Source organism: Chaetodon trifascialis, chromosome 7 (genome assembly GCF_039877785.1).
Source record: "Chaetodon trifascialis isolate fChaTrf1 chromosome 7, fChaTrf1.hap1, whole genome shotgun sequence".
In the NCBI taxonomy this organism is placed as follows: Eukaryota; Metazoa; Chordata; class Actinopteri; order Chaetodontiformes; family Chaetodontidae; genus Chaetodon; species Chaetodon trifascialis.
In genome coordinates this window covers 5007518-5021886 of record NC_092062.1, presented here as the reverse complement: position 1 = coordinate 5021886, position 14369 = coordinate 5007518, and the positions used below count along the sequence as shown (strand labels likewise).

Sequence of the window (14369 nt, the reverse complement as noted above, 5' to 3'; positions counted from 1 at the left end):
TTTAAAAGGAAATTACCTAAAATATGTTTCCAAAAATCATCAGACAATGCAATTCTAAATAAAAGGTTTGGAGGCATCAATGCTTCAGTCATCCAGTTCAACCCCAGCATGAAATATTCATACGTGAAACAGCTTGCTCATACGTACCCTGACAACACTGTTTGCTAAGTGGTCTTGGGAAGGACTGTGTGTGCGTGTGTGTGTGTGTGTGTGTGTGTGTGTGTGTGTGTGTGTGTGTGTCCTTAAGTGCACTTGTACATGCCTGTTTGTATTTGATTGAAGTAGAGACAATGACAGTGAAGGAGGAAAGATGTATTTGTTTGTGCTCTTGCCTCTAGAAACCTCTGAGATCTCTCTGGGTTTCACATCAGACGGGTTTCCCAGCTGTGTGCTTGTGTCCAGTGGCAAAGCTAAAAGTCTGTGTATGTCTGTGTCTGGAAGAAGGGCAATGCCAGAATACATATCATCTGCTGCATGAAGAGAGAGAGCCTGAGGAGACAGATGCAAACTATTGCTGCGATTTGTCCATGAGGGATCAGGGTCAGGGTGCTGCAGTGGGCACTAACTACTGCTGCACTAACCTCTGACATGAGGCACTTGGACTGAGAGCCAGAGCTGAATATTTACTGCATCGACACACAGCGAAAACTGTTTGTTGAGACATTCAAAGATTCTTCACTGCTCGAGCTCTGCTTTTTATTATGCTACTTTGTTTTGAAATAGATATATCAGTGGCTCATTACATGTGCTTTAGATATTCATAGTGCCACTCGTTGAAGTTGCTTTTTAAATGGTATGACAAATAAAACACAACTTGTGTATCCACCCTTCTGTGTGTATAATGTTAGCAATATTTCAAAGCTAGGGCTAAATGTAAATAAACTGAAACAAATAATTAATTGTGTTGGTGTGTTTACTTAATCTATGATGCATTTCTAACATTTTACTTACTAGCAAATTTACTCATTTCTTCATCATCCACTTATTTGTTTATTTCGATATGCACTGTATTCACAGTCTGTACAGAGATCTGGAAACTCTTCCATGGTGAGGCATTTACAGGAGTCGGCCCAGTTTAAAGAAAAATTACCGAAAGAAGATGAATCAAAACTGTCCCGGCTCAGTGATAACATTGGTTTGATAAATGAATCTCTAAAACTAAGATAGAGGTGAAGTGTGCTGAATTCCTCGTCTCTCTCTGTCGGCGCTGCACAGAGGAGCTGTCTGTGGTCCTGATCCTGTGGCTGTCAGCAGCTCCACACTGGTCCTGGCTGCTCCGGCCTGTCCACCAGTCAAGTAACAGCCAATCACTGGCCGTGTCTAATCACTGAATTCACTTGTTGTTCGAGATATGTGCCTCCTCTTGGCTCTACCTTTACCCTCTGTAATGGCTGAAGTATCCTGCAGCAGATTCGCACCATTCAAAGAAACCTTTTTATACATCAGGCTGTGTTTCGTTTGGATTTCTATTTCCAGGGTACAGTATCGTACATGCAGACTCTCCTGACAGCCTTCCTAGAGCAGTCGAAGGAGCAGAGCCATCATTAATGTTAGCTGTTCCTCCTGTGCATTTCCTGCTATGATAAGCCAAAATTTCTCTTATGAAAAACGTCTGTTAGAGGAGTCAATCACGAATCAATGTGATCGCACCAGTGAATGGTTGAATCTGTTTTTTATGATTTAAGTTCAAATACTATTTGCAAAATACAGATTATATAATCTAGATCCTGATCAGTACTTTATTTGCAAACAAAATGAGGAAAACTGGAAAATAAAGAATAAAGAAGGGCCTTAAAAATTATTATTATTTTTTTTTTTGTCTTCACACTGACAGGAGACTCTTTGAACCACCTCTGCACAGCATAATCATCAACACTGTCACAGCACGGCGAGGACGAATCTTCCTACAGGCCAGCAGCATAAACTAATGGGCAACAAGTGGGTACAAGCAAGATCCTAAATGGACTATCATGATGCATTAAATGACTTTCTTTATAACATTTTATTTATGCTTTTACCCCTTTCAACAAGACACTTTTCAGTGTTGTCTAATGCAAACTGTTGGAAAACACAAGAGGAGAAGTTCAAATGAGGAAGGGGTTCGAGAAGGTCCAGGTCTCATATCCAAACGGAAATATCTTCTTAAAACACAGTGTTTCAATAAGCACAATAAATCAATTACAATTGAGGAAAAAAGTAAACATTGACATAGAAAGAAGTGAGCTTCCAAAACTCTGGAGCTACTCCTCATCTCTGCTTGAGGTACCAGGACAAAACATCCAAATCTCAAATAATTTGATGAATTGCTATTTTTTCGGGGTACATAAAGCCACATTATAACTGCTATAATTTAAAATAACACTTAGAATTTAATAAAAGTAGTTTTTCATATAGCAACTAAAAATCAATATTTACTTAATATATGACCAGACTGGATTATGAATATGATTTGTATTTAATAAAATGACCACAGACAGAGACACCTGAGACCTCTGGGGCCACTTTGCAGTGAAGCTGCCTCGTGACTGTTCCTGGTGCTTTAAGGTAAATGCATGCATGCACAAAGAACTTGGAAGGTGATGGGAGCCCAAACTTGTGTTTGCTGAGGGACCCCTCAGCTGCTTGTATTTCCAGGATTTTAGAAATACTGAGATCATAAATGCTTTTCAGAATATGAATGAATTTAACATTTTATCAATATATATTTAACAAAATATGAATACTTTTAATCCCCCCACATGCTGTTAAAAAGCTTCCTACATAATCACAGGATTTCATCCTAAAGAAATCCTTTTATTTAAATATAATTTGATAATAATATAATAATATCTTGTCTAAAAATATATATCTAAGAATCAACCTCCAAGCCTACTTATATGTAATTTACAGGCTGAATGTCCTTGTTTGTGTGATATGAGTCTGACAAGTTTGGCAAAATGGTTCTTGTTTCTCCCACATAAGCCGGTGCATCACTGAATTAGATGCATTCCCCGAATGCTTTTCTCTAACCTGTAAAGAAAAAAAAAAAAAAGTGTTGTGGCTATTTATTCCGAACATTTCCTCTTTGTGTGGTAAATGTAGGTGGTGCCACAGAACTGACACAACATCCAATTGACGCTGTTCGAATCCAGAAGAGGGGGCTGGTGGGTGAAATTTCTATTGAGAGGAACACCCTTAGCTTTGAACGCAATAAAGGTAGAATCTGGCAGGAAATTGGACAATTTTGCCTTCAAAATAAAAGCTGTCCCAAGGGGGAAACCTGTTTTGGTTGTATGTTGTTTCATTATTGTTTTCCAATACTACCATAATGTACAACAGAAACAAATCTTAGCCAAAAACGTAATTGCACATATATATTTCATAAAATGCAAAGTGAAATTCTGGTACAAGAGCAGATGTGACATTTTGAGCTGTTTTCCACCATAGCTCATGGTAAGAGCTGGCTATAAGCTTATGTGGATGTTTTACCCCCTTTTTTTGTGGTAGTTTGAATACATACATTATGCTAAGTAAAATAGTAACAATATCTAACAGAACACTATGTTTACTTCCTTTTGGCTACATCTTGATCTACACTTATACTCTTTCATTCTTTTGATTTTCTAAGATTAACAGTCTTTTGAAATAGAAGATGACAAAAAACAGAAAACAGAAAGAAGAAAATATATATAGGTAGGAATCTAAAAAAGGAAAAAAAATGTCTGCATTAAATTGTAGTTTAATCTTCATTTAAAAGCAGGTCTCTAAATTGAGTCTTTAAATGTGATTTATGGTTGGTTTGAAAGTGATCCTCCCCTTTCGAAGTGCTGCTTAAATCAAGAGGTCTTAGAGACGCGCGGTTTTTATTTTGAAAGATTTAGCTGGAAGTCATTTTGGTATAACTTGACTCTCTTGACAGTAGCGCGATCCCCGGGCTTCCAAATAAGGAATCCGGCTGTTGCTGCGCGCGGACACACAGACAGACAAGGACGCTCCAGTGCCGCGAGCTGGGGACGGCGGCTTCAGAGACGCGCGCGAGCCCTCTTTGATTTGCTGCTCCGTTAAACCTTCACATTCACCTGGAAGACTGTGTAACCTGACGACGGGGAGGATTTTAGATCCGGAGATTAACTTTTTGAGACGAATCTCAGATTTTCTGGAATGACACAACAACTATTTTAAAAACAAGGACTGTCCCTTCACAGACGAAAGAGGAGCTGAGGACGTTTCATTTTGGAACAATGTAAGAAAACAAGACTGAGTGAATTCATTCGGGATTTTCTGAACCCATTTTACGAACTGGAGGCACAGTCGGGATTAACGGACATTCAGAACTCCTCTCTGAGTTTTCCCTCATCATCTTCTCCCACTAATGTTGCATTCATTTTTCACAGTTTAAGGCGGAAATTCCGTTTATAATAATGCGTGTTGTGGACTTATCCTAGGACTTATCTCCAGGCTTGTGGGATTGGTGACTGCCCTGTGACCGAGCTTTGACCACTGACAGTATGCATCAAAGGGACTGCTAACTTACTGAAGGTAAATTTCCCTTTTTATATTCATCATTTTGACTCTAACTGTCGTCTTTCACCGCCGCTCACCTTCAAGTTTACTGTACACACGTCATCAGCACATCTTTTCTTGTGTTGCCTCTGCGTTTTGTTTTGGTGAGATGCGTGTCGATCTTGTCGATCGTAGCTGGTTTGGGGCAAATTTGTGAAAAAGCGACTGATGTCGAGTTAGTGTATTTTGTAGAGACTGTTCTTTGATGTCAGTCAGGTCAGGGAGTAGCTCTGTATTTTCAAGTGTCACACACCCAAACGGTTTGTGCTCTGGGAGTCGCACAGACGCCGTTTGGGCTACTCAGTCAGCCCCTGAGGATGGAAGGATGCCCGTGTCTCTGGGGAGACAGAGTCGCCTAACTTTATCTAAAAATCATGTCTTTTAATGAGTCTTCACTGATTTGCAAATATTAAACACCAACTAGAACGTAGTTTAAGGCATATTTAGAATCATTACGCACAACTGTTTAAATCGGCACCAGTGCCACACGTCCATCAGAATTTATTTCCCTAAATATACAATTTTTAACTTTTTCACTTGGTTCTTCACATCTACCGCGGAACTTTGTCAAAACGTTGTGTTTCTTAGCCTCGATAGGTATATAATTTTTGGAAATATCCGCTGATCTGCAACTCATAGAATGCCTTTTCAAAGCAGCGGGTCGCTTTGCCAGCACGCACGGCTGCTTTTAAATGGAGGATTTTTGAACAGAGTTTGGTGTGTGGGTTCTCCTCCAAGAGAACGCCTTGCGTTTCTTGGCAAATCTGGTGCGTGACTAATCGGAGTTTGTCATGTTTTCGTTAACTAAAGTCTGCATTATTGTCCTGTGAAAAATGAAGAGAAACTGCTAGAATATAAAAGAAAAAAGAGAAAACTTTAAAGTTATTAAATCATGAGTGTAATATTCCATGACTTTATTCCCTGAAATATTCTTCCCAGTCCAAGGATTTGTCGTCTTTGAATAAATCCTGCACGGCTTATTTACCTGCTGAAATGAACGGAGAATGTGCTCAAGTGTCGTGGAAAGATGTTGATGAGGCGAGGTGAAATCATGTCCAGTGGTGCTTGTGGGGGAAAGCAGAGGCACGTCGCTGCTTCCTTTGCAGTGGAGCAGGCAGATGAACGCTTTGAGCCCGGTGCTGTGGCGCACTTTCACTCAGCTTGGTATCACTCACTGATGGCCAGCAGTCTTATTCGCAACAAAATGGGCTGTCATTCACTGTCCCCTTCTGGTGCAAGGAGCCTCCCTCATCTCTCCTACTGCAGAAAGACTCACTGATGTCCAATGAGGCATGAAGCATGTGCATTCACAACATGATGAATATGAGACAGGGAAGGCTGCTTTTTATGGAAAAAACTTTCCAAACAGTCACTGGATATGCTGCTAGTTAGGGTGAGGTTTGGAGAGAAGGCATCTGCATCCATGTGTATTTTCCTTGTCTGGTTGACAGCATGAAAATAGTCTAACCCCAGACCTTTTAAAATAAGCACAGCATACTATTGGGGGCGCTGTAACACAGAAGCCTGGTCTGTTGGGTAAGTCAGGTTAAATTTCCATTAGCTTACATGCGCTGTACTGATCGCTGCTGATTTATAGCAGCATAATGTTGGCTTTCTTATGAAGGGACAGGGCTTAAAATGCAGGGTCATGCTGCATATTTTCATGAAAAGGTGTGGCATCTCAACAGGTGAGGATGTGGTCTGTAAAAGTCTGTTAAAACAGCAAACTGTTGTCGTTGGATTCAGAAGCTTGTATCGTCATCATTGTTTTGATGCACGTATGCTTGTCTACTGCCAACGATGGAAAATCAAATTTAAGATGTTAGGAATGACTGAAAGAGTGTGTCCGTCAAAAACAGATACCAACATTTCTCCACTCAAATCAATAGTTGGCGTCAAAATTGTATAAAAGCCTCAGTTTGAACTGTTAAGGCACTAAAACTCTCCACTGGTACGGAGATTAATGGGATTCTTTTGGGTTAGCAGCTCTTTAAAACAGTCCGACAGTGCATATTTTTTCACAGGTATACATTAGCCATTTAAAGGTTAAACTGTATTAAAAGTGTCCTTGCCATGTTGGTACTGCTTGTTCCACTGTAAGTTGTTCTGGTATTCAGGCCTCCTGTTCCAACCCTTTCCTCTTTATGCATTCATCCTCCTCTTAGAGGTGTATGTAAAACTCCTTCTCCATCAGAGATTTTTGCCTCCAGGTCACACAGCTGACCCCTCCCATCATATTAAAACCTGCATAACTACCTTTCACCTATGTCACTGTGGGCTGTAATACCCCCAAAACAAATAAATAAATAGTCATGGTTTTGGTCCAGTGATTTGAACTTCATTTTGCCATCACATTAATATTAAAATGTTCAAATCGAGGTCCTACAGGCATTGAACACACATCAACATTAGGTGTATTAAACTCGACAAACAAAACTACAAAGACTTCACGGGGCCACTGAACCTTACCACAATTTTTTCTGGTGTTTTGTTGCAAGAAAAAATGCAGTCACTCTAAAACCCATGCAAGGCCTGCCACAAGACTCTGAGCCAAGCTGAGTACACAGAACTTGTCTACTCTCATGACAACACATGCATTTCTGGGACAGTGCCAAGATCAGGGTCTGAGAACTCCCCCCTCACCCCCCAGGTACGGATATTAGCAGTCAACAGTTTTATCCGCAAGAAAGAGAGCAGATAACAGAAATAGACTCCACAGTAGTGCCCTGACAGGCACGGCTGGCTCAGAGTCACAGGGATGAGACAAGCAGCAACACAACACAGGCCTTTCAAAGGCATTCATGCATGTTTTTTTAACCTAGATGTCCTCCTTTGTTTCTGTATCTTACATCCTCCCGCTGCCTCGGAAAATACCCGCGCCGTCGACTCACTCGCCTTCTCTCCATCTTCTCATCCTCTGATCACTCCCCTCCATACAAGGCCGCAGTGTCCAATGCTGTGTGCTCTCAGAGAACCTCATATCTGAATTTGTGACATCAGAGGGAGAATGAGGAGACACTGTGGGGGGAGTCATTGACAGAGGGGAGATGAATAGATGGGTGACGAGGAGACAGTCAGCAGGACGATAGAAGATGGATTAAAGGCATGATAGAGAGGGACTGTAGACACAGGGCTGTGTGACATAGACAGACAGTGCTATTCTGCTGCCTCTGAGCTCCACAGATCACTTTGTGTGTGACATCCACCAGACTTTGGACAAAATACACAGCAGTCAGTCAGCAGAGATAGGCTGGTCACACACACTCACACACACACTTGAAACACAGGCACTTTAAAGGTGAAACATGCCGATATCTCCATGTCCTGAAAGTTCCTGATGGTTTCTCGACAGTGCTGAGGGGAGGATGTCTTTGGAAGTTGACCAGATCCCGCAACACCATTGGCTCACCTAATTAGGGACTAAACAAGGAGCCTTGGAAGGGTGTTTAATGAGGCTTGGCCAATATGCAGAGTGAGACAGGAACTTGGGGTGACAACCGTATAACAACCACAAAGCTTCACCACGAAGAGTCTCAGTGGTCACATCCAAGCCTCAGCCCTCATGCTCAATTCTGAGTCGCTGTTTGATTGTGACGACTTTAAATGATTTTTCATCACCATCCACCAGTCACACTGGCAGTGTCAGTTTCTAACTGTTCTTTTCTCTTGCTACCATCATTCTGAAGTGATGATGTCCTTCCAAGACAATAAAAAAATAACAGCGTCATTTGCTGAAATGCAGAAGCACAACCTTTGTTCTATTTAGTCCCGCTCACACACATTTTTGTTTTTAACATAATAAATTTAACAAAATAGGTCTTAGGGTTGGGGTGTTAGGGTTAGGTTTTAGGGTTGGGGTGTTAGGGTTAGGTTTTAGGGTTGGGGTGTTGGGGTTAGGTTTTACGGTATTTTTTTTCCAGTAGAACTACCTAAAACATTGCTCGTTTCAGTGAACTTGTGAGAAAAAAAAACTGACAATGCAGTCCTGTGATCCCTCCCCAGGCAGCTTAACAGCCCGTCACACCAGGATTCACGTGGCTCACAAGATGGCCAGGTGGTTCAACGACCCACCCACTCACACCATGACTCACCCATTAACAAAACGTCCTCTAGAACCTCAAGCAAGTCCAGCTACCTTTGGAAAGTATGAAGAAATTGTTAGAAAACAGTTGCCTATTGATACATCCAGCAGACACAGAGAAACATTACTGCTCATTTGAAGACATGTTTCTGGCCATGTGATGAATGTAAATCCAGTCTTCACGATTTTATTTTGCTACTAAATGCTTTCTGCACTCTGTTCATCAGTTCGAGGCTGTGTCTGTCTGCTGTTTGGTGCAGGGCAGGTAGAGCACAGTGGCTTTATCAGAACTCATTCACTGGCAGCTGTCTGCTGCTGCTGGAGACAAGGTCGGTGAGAGTGGTGAGACTGAACCAATCAGAGAAGGTGCAGCCTGTGAAATGGTTTAGCTGGAAGATGCCAAAACGCTCAGTAAACTGTGGTAAGCAACAGTATCAGGTAATAATTCTCGGTAAGATTTGTCACTATGAGCAACACCTTTTCTATTGCATGTTGTTGGCTAAATTATTATCTCAAAGCAAAGCATTGATTAGTGCACTTTATTTATAATTATTGTAACCAACAGCAAATATTTTTGTATCTAAATAAAAGCTTAACCATAACGGTTGCAGGTCAGAAAATGGTCACATGAATCATTTATGTAAGAGTTATTTGTAATGGATCTGGAAGGCACTGACAGTGTTATCCTGCTAAAAGAAGTGTCAGGTCAGAAAATGCTAAAATGAGTCATCTTAAACTGCAGTCAGAATTGACGTATTTTGTCATTGGAGAGGACTTGCTGGTCTAAGTTGAACTTATGCTTGGTCTCTTTATAAGAACTATGCTTTGCTTTTATTTGACAGTTCACAATGTGCGGTGTAGACCATGTGGGCAGCAAAGACACCTGAGAAATTATGCAAGCCTCAGGCAGAATTGTGAAATGTCATGGGTCACATCAAGGACTGTCATGCAGTGTTGGATTACTTGGTGCCAGGATGTGAGACAACATTTATTCCAAACGCATGGAATTATTCTACCTGTATTTATTTCTCTGGAGGATTTTATTGATCCTTGAGGACCTGAACCATCTCTTTGAAGGACAGATGATCCATTTCTAAACTCCTTCTCCTGGCCAAAATGTAGAGACCAAAGAGTAAGCTGATCATGAGAAGAAAACAGTATAGTACAATTGCCGCAGATTTCAAGGTGATGTGTGGAACAAGCAAGTCTCTAGCATGGTAACCATGTTGTGCAGCAGTTTTTATTGATTTATCTAAAGCATTTGACACTATTGACCACTGTGAGCTAAGATGACTTCAAAGTATTGGGTTATCTCAACAAGCAGCAAATGGTTTGAGGGGAGGAGGGAGATTGGGTTTATGACAAATATACTCTGACTAAGGTTAGGCAGCGAATTAAACGCAGAAAGAATGGAGTTAACAAAAAGGAAAATGGTCAAGTGCAGGTCTGGAGTGAGTTGAGTCTCAGCTGTAAAGCTGTCCTTGATTCCTGACAAAAGAAAGTAAATGCTGCTCTCAGGAAACAGGAACAGGTTCCTGCATAGGCACATTGTAACATCTCAAGGCAAAGGCAAAGCAAAGCTGCTTCCTTTGGTAAACACTTGAGCATTTTAATCAGCAGTTGTCTATTTTAAACTGCAGGGGGATAGATGAAACTTTTTATTTCAGAGTCCTGTCCTCTTTGTCTGAGATCTGACATGTTCTTTTCACACAATGCCGTAGGTTTGGACACCAGGAGCAAATTTATGGCACAATCACTGATTTGTATGCTGTTGGATGGTCTGTTCACAGGCCGACATTTATTTATAAGGCCATCCTGAGGTAGTCTCCATCGTACTTATAGGTTTTTAGGGCTCAAGTCTGTGGGCTTCAGTGTGGTTTAAGGTCAAAAGACTCTTCTTTTCTGTGTTCCAGCTGAGATTTGAACTGAACTTGGTTAAAAAAAAAAAAAAAAAAAAAGCGTTTAGTATGCTGTTGTCTGGAATGACCAACAAAAAGACTTCAAATCAAAAGAACAGAGGAACTCAGGGTCAATTCAAGTGTCCTGACTTATTGGAATTTTTGTCTGATGCTGTTTATTATTGTGTTCTGTCCGATCTGTAAGTGCTTGTTTTGCTGCCTTGAGCAGGTCTCACCTGTAATTTGGAATCTTTCCTGGTTTTAGGTGTTAGTGTTGTTAATAATTGAACTGGTCCTGAAAATAAACGTGCTCTCAGGCAGAGGTAGAGCCTTCAAGTGATTCTCAATATCTCTGGCCAAAACTACACACTAGTCACAATACTGAGACCCCTTTGGAAAGAGGCTAATTCTTTTCAGAAATGCACAAAGAATCTCCCTGTTAGTGTCATAGTACAGTCAGACCAATTATAGTCATTTTAGTCTTTTAGTAAAAGTCAAGTGTGCAATCCTCTGTGTCCCTTTTCACCTCGGATGTGACAAATTTGATGCTATTCGACAACAAGAAACTGATTTAATATTACTTGTGATAAATGAGAAAAATACCAGCAAAGGTGGCTTTAGAAGCCAATGCTGGTGGAACCCTTGTGTAGTAGCGGTACCAGTATGTTAGGATCTGAGCTACATCACTGTGAGGCAAGGTCTGCAATTAGCAGGATTCTCTTTTTCTGTTTGCTATTTTTGTCTTCATGTTAGCGAGTGTGAGAGAGAAGCAGAGGAAACACCTTCACACCTCAGTTTGCTCCTCTGGAAGCCTCGAATGACAAATAGACAGAGCAGCCAATAGATGAAACCATGTGACCTACACATACATACATACAGTATAATGCTAATTATGAACGATCAAATATTAAATAATATTTAACACCTTTTGTGACAGGTTCATCTGATGATGTCATGGCTTCATTTTAACAAGTGGAGCTTTATACTTTCACATCACTGACAGTTCTGTACTCATGTTTCTCTCTTAATGTTTTCTATTATAGAGTTAATCACTCGCTGTCAGTAATTTGAGTTTTTTTTTTTTTTTTTTTTTTTTTCAAATTGGCAACTGTTATGAATGACCTTTTTAGATATGTGTAGTCATGTGTCTGTTGTTTATATGGTCCAGTTTTTTGGCTATATTACTATATACAAACAACAAAGTGACTTAACACCTTCTGAAATTCTTGTTTTTTTACTGCCAGTATTTTCAGTTGTAGCCTGTATGGCTGTACTCCAGGACACCATGACATCATTGTTGGGTGTGAGTATAGATGTACTGACTGAGATTTCACAAATCTATACACATATTTACAAGTTATGTAGCTATCACACTGACCCTGTATATTTTCAGTTTTCCAGTAGTGTCTTACTCTCATATGAATGATTTGAATAGAAACTTCAGTTTCGTCGATTTGGAACTCAAAAATCCATTTAACAGGATTGTCAGTGGTCACACCTGAAGGAGGGGTTGCTCTCTATTCACAGGCTTCTGTTTGCTCGGAGAAATTGTGAAAAACAGTGGGATCAGATGAGACCAACAAACACCATCTGACTCATCATTATTATCACACCAGCCATGAGTTACAGTAGAGGCAGTGTTTGTCAGTGTGTGTGATGTGGGAAATGACACAAATTAAAACCTCTGTACTGCAAGTGAAATAATGTCAGACATGTCGTCGAGGTGTACGATGTGACCTAAGATTTATATCACACTATTTTTATTGTGTTTTTTCCGTGACAGTATTCATATCACGTCATTCATTCAAAGCACGATTCTACCCCTTTTCACTGAATTAGCAACGAAGGGGAACTGATAGTATCTTAAGAAAGAAAAAATGATAAAAACACAGACGTGTTAATTGACTCTAAATAGGAATGAAAATGAGGTGTGGGCCTACAAGTGTTTCATGAGGACTTTCCCGCCCCATAATGCAGGTTAATTGGTAAATGTAATGCGATTCATTCTCAGAGTCAGAGGGGGATTGGGCATCTCAACAGCATCTATTTGGCAGAAAACCCAAAGTATGTGATATAAGTAGAACAGTCCCTATACCACAGAACATGTCCATCACCAACATTTACATACAGCAGCGACAGACTCACGCAGCACAGGGGGCTTTCCTGTACCAACAAAACCAGCTGAGCTCGTGTTGCAGTATGAAGTGTGGAGATAACGTTTGCTCTGGCAGTGAGACCACATAAAGAGCTTCCATGCCACTACTCTGCTTCTTTTACTGGCTTCAAATGAGGCTTGACATTCACACAGTTTCTGACCGTCCGTCAATATTAAATAGTCCAGTTTGTGGGTCTACAATAGATGCTACCAGTCACATGAATCACAGAAGGTGCCAACACCAAATTCAACAGGCTCACCAGCAAAACTGCAAAAGGTTCTTCGTTTGAAGTCAGTATCAATCTGTCCTTGAGCCTCAGTTGTGAAGTGAATCCTGCTTTGTATCAGCCCTCAAAGCAGTCTGAAGTCAAACACATAATGATGTGTGCTAGCCTCAGAGTTTTCTAGCTGTTTTGGTGGCATTTCCATTAAGTTAATCCACTGGGTGTTAATTTCCTCAGATGATGGGAGGAGATGAAGGCTTTTGTGTTGGTTCTTGCTGCCAACAACAGACACATTTCCATGTGTGGCTTATAATGTTACCCTCTACATCTTTGTGATACTGGTCAGCATTATAGTGAGGAAAATAGTAATTACTGGATGTTCTAAGAGTATGTGCGTCACCCTTTACCTGCATTTTATCACAGCTACAGGTAGCTCAATATTTTTAATAAAGCTTTTATCATGGTAATGAAGGTATTGCAGAATGTGACACTGGTGACGACGCTGGCGTGCCGCTCACACCTAAAATGCAGTCTGAAAATGGTTAAAATGTCAGTCCCTGTTGTAGGGCTGGGCGATATGGCCTAAAAATAAAATCTCAGATTTTTTCACAAAAAACTCGATATACGATTTTTTCAAATTTTTTTCATACTTTTTAAAGAAGACAATAAGTACAAATGACAGAGATAATTCAAAGCAAGTTTTGCTTTTATTTTATCCAAAACTTAAGGTAACCCCTATTTCCCTCTGGGAATTAAAGTGCAAGCTGTTCTTTTGTTATCAGAAATACACTTTGTATTTTGAAAGGAGATAGACTTGTTTAGGTTCACATTAAAAGGTGCACCATTTTCAAAAATATTAACAAGAAATGCTCTCATTATTGAATCTGAAGCAAAATACACAACACTGACAATTTTCAACATCTCTAGCTTCAAACACTGCCACAACTTACAGGGATACATGGCATGAACATGCACTGCAACTTACTCTTAGCAAAAGTCAAATTTTTCTTTTTATAAAGTTGGCCTCTTTCTCACAGATATATATTGCACTTTATATAGAATTTTCAAAAAACCAAATAAAGAGCCTCCTCTGGATATATATATATGTATATATATGGGTACCGTATCCTTAGTGATGTACAAAGCGACCGCTTCGGTGATTGTTCTCCATTGTGCCCCTTTCTTATCATACGTGGTGCCTTGGATAAATGATTCCTCCACAGTAAGTTGCTTTTTAGTGGGAGTTTGTTGGTTGTAGCGGTCTTGTTCCCCTCGTAAAAAGCGGCATTTCTCCCGCTCTGCGGGATGCCTCTGTTTTAGATGCTGGAATAAGTTCGTTGTGCTGCTGCCTTTTGTTGCTCTGCGCTTCAGACAGACTGTGCAGTGTGCAGTCACCTGTTCCATGTCTGTCGCTGCAAACCCAAACCAGTTCCATACCACTGACGATACTATTCCTTTCTTGGGAACAA

General features: G+C 40.5%; 1 protein-coding gene across 7 annotated transcripts in view; it reads left to right on the top strand.

Moving 5' to 3' along the window:
* The first annotated feature begins 3954 nt into the window (after positions 1–3954).
* adgrb1a (adhesion G protein-coupled receptor B1a) overlaps positions 3955–14369 on the top strand; it is a 160021-nt gene continuing 149606 nt past the window's right edge. For 6 of the 7 annotated variants that reach the window (XM_070965715.1, XM_070965718.1, XM_070965719.1 and 3 more), the window contains exon 1: positions 3957–4518. The gene's annotated coding sequence lies outside the window, so the exon portion shown is untranslated. Of the gene's footprint in view, positions 4519–14369 lie in introns of all 7 variants that reach the window. The other variant, XM_070965714.1, reaches the window with a different exon arrangement.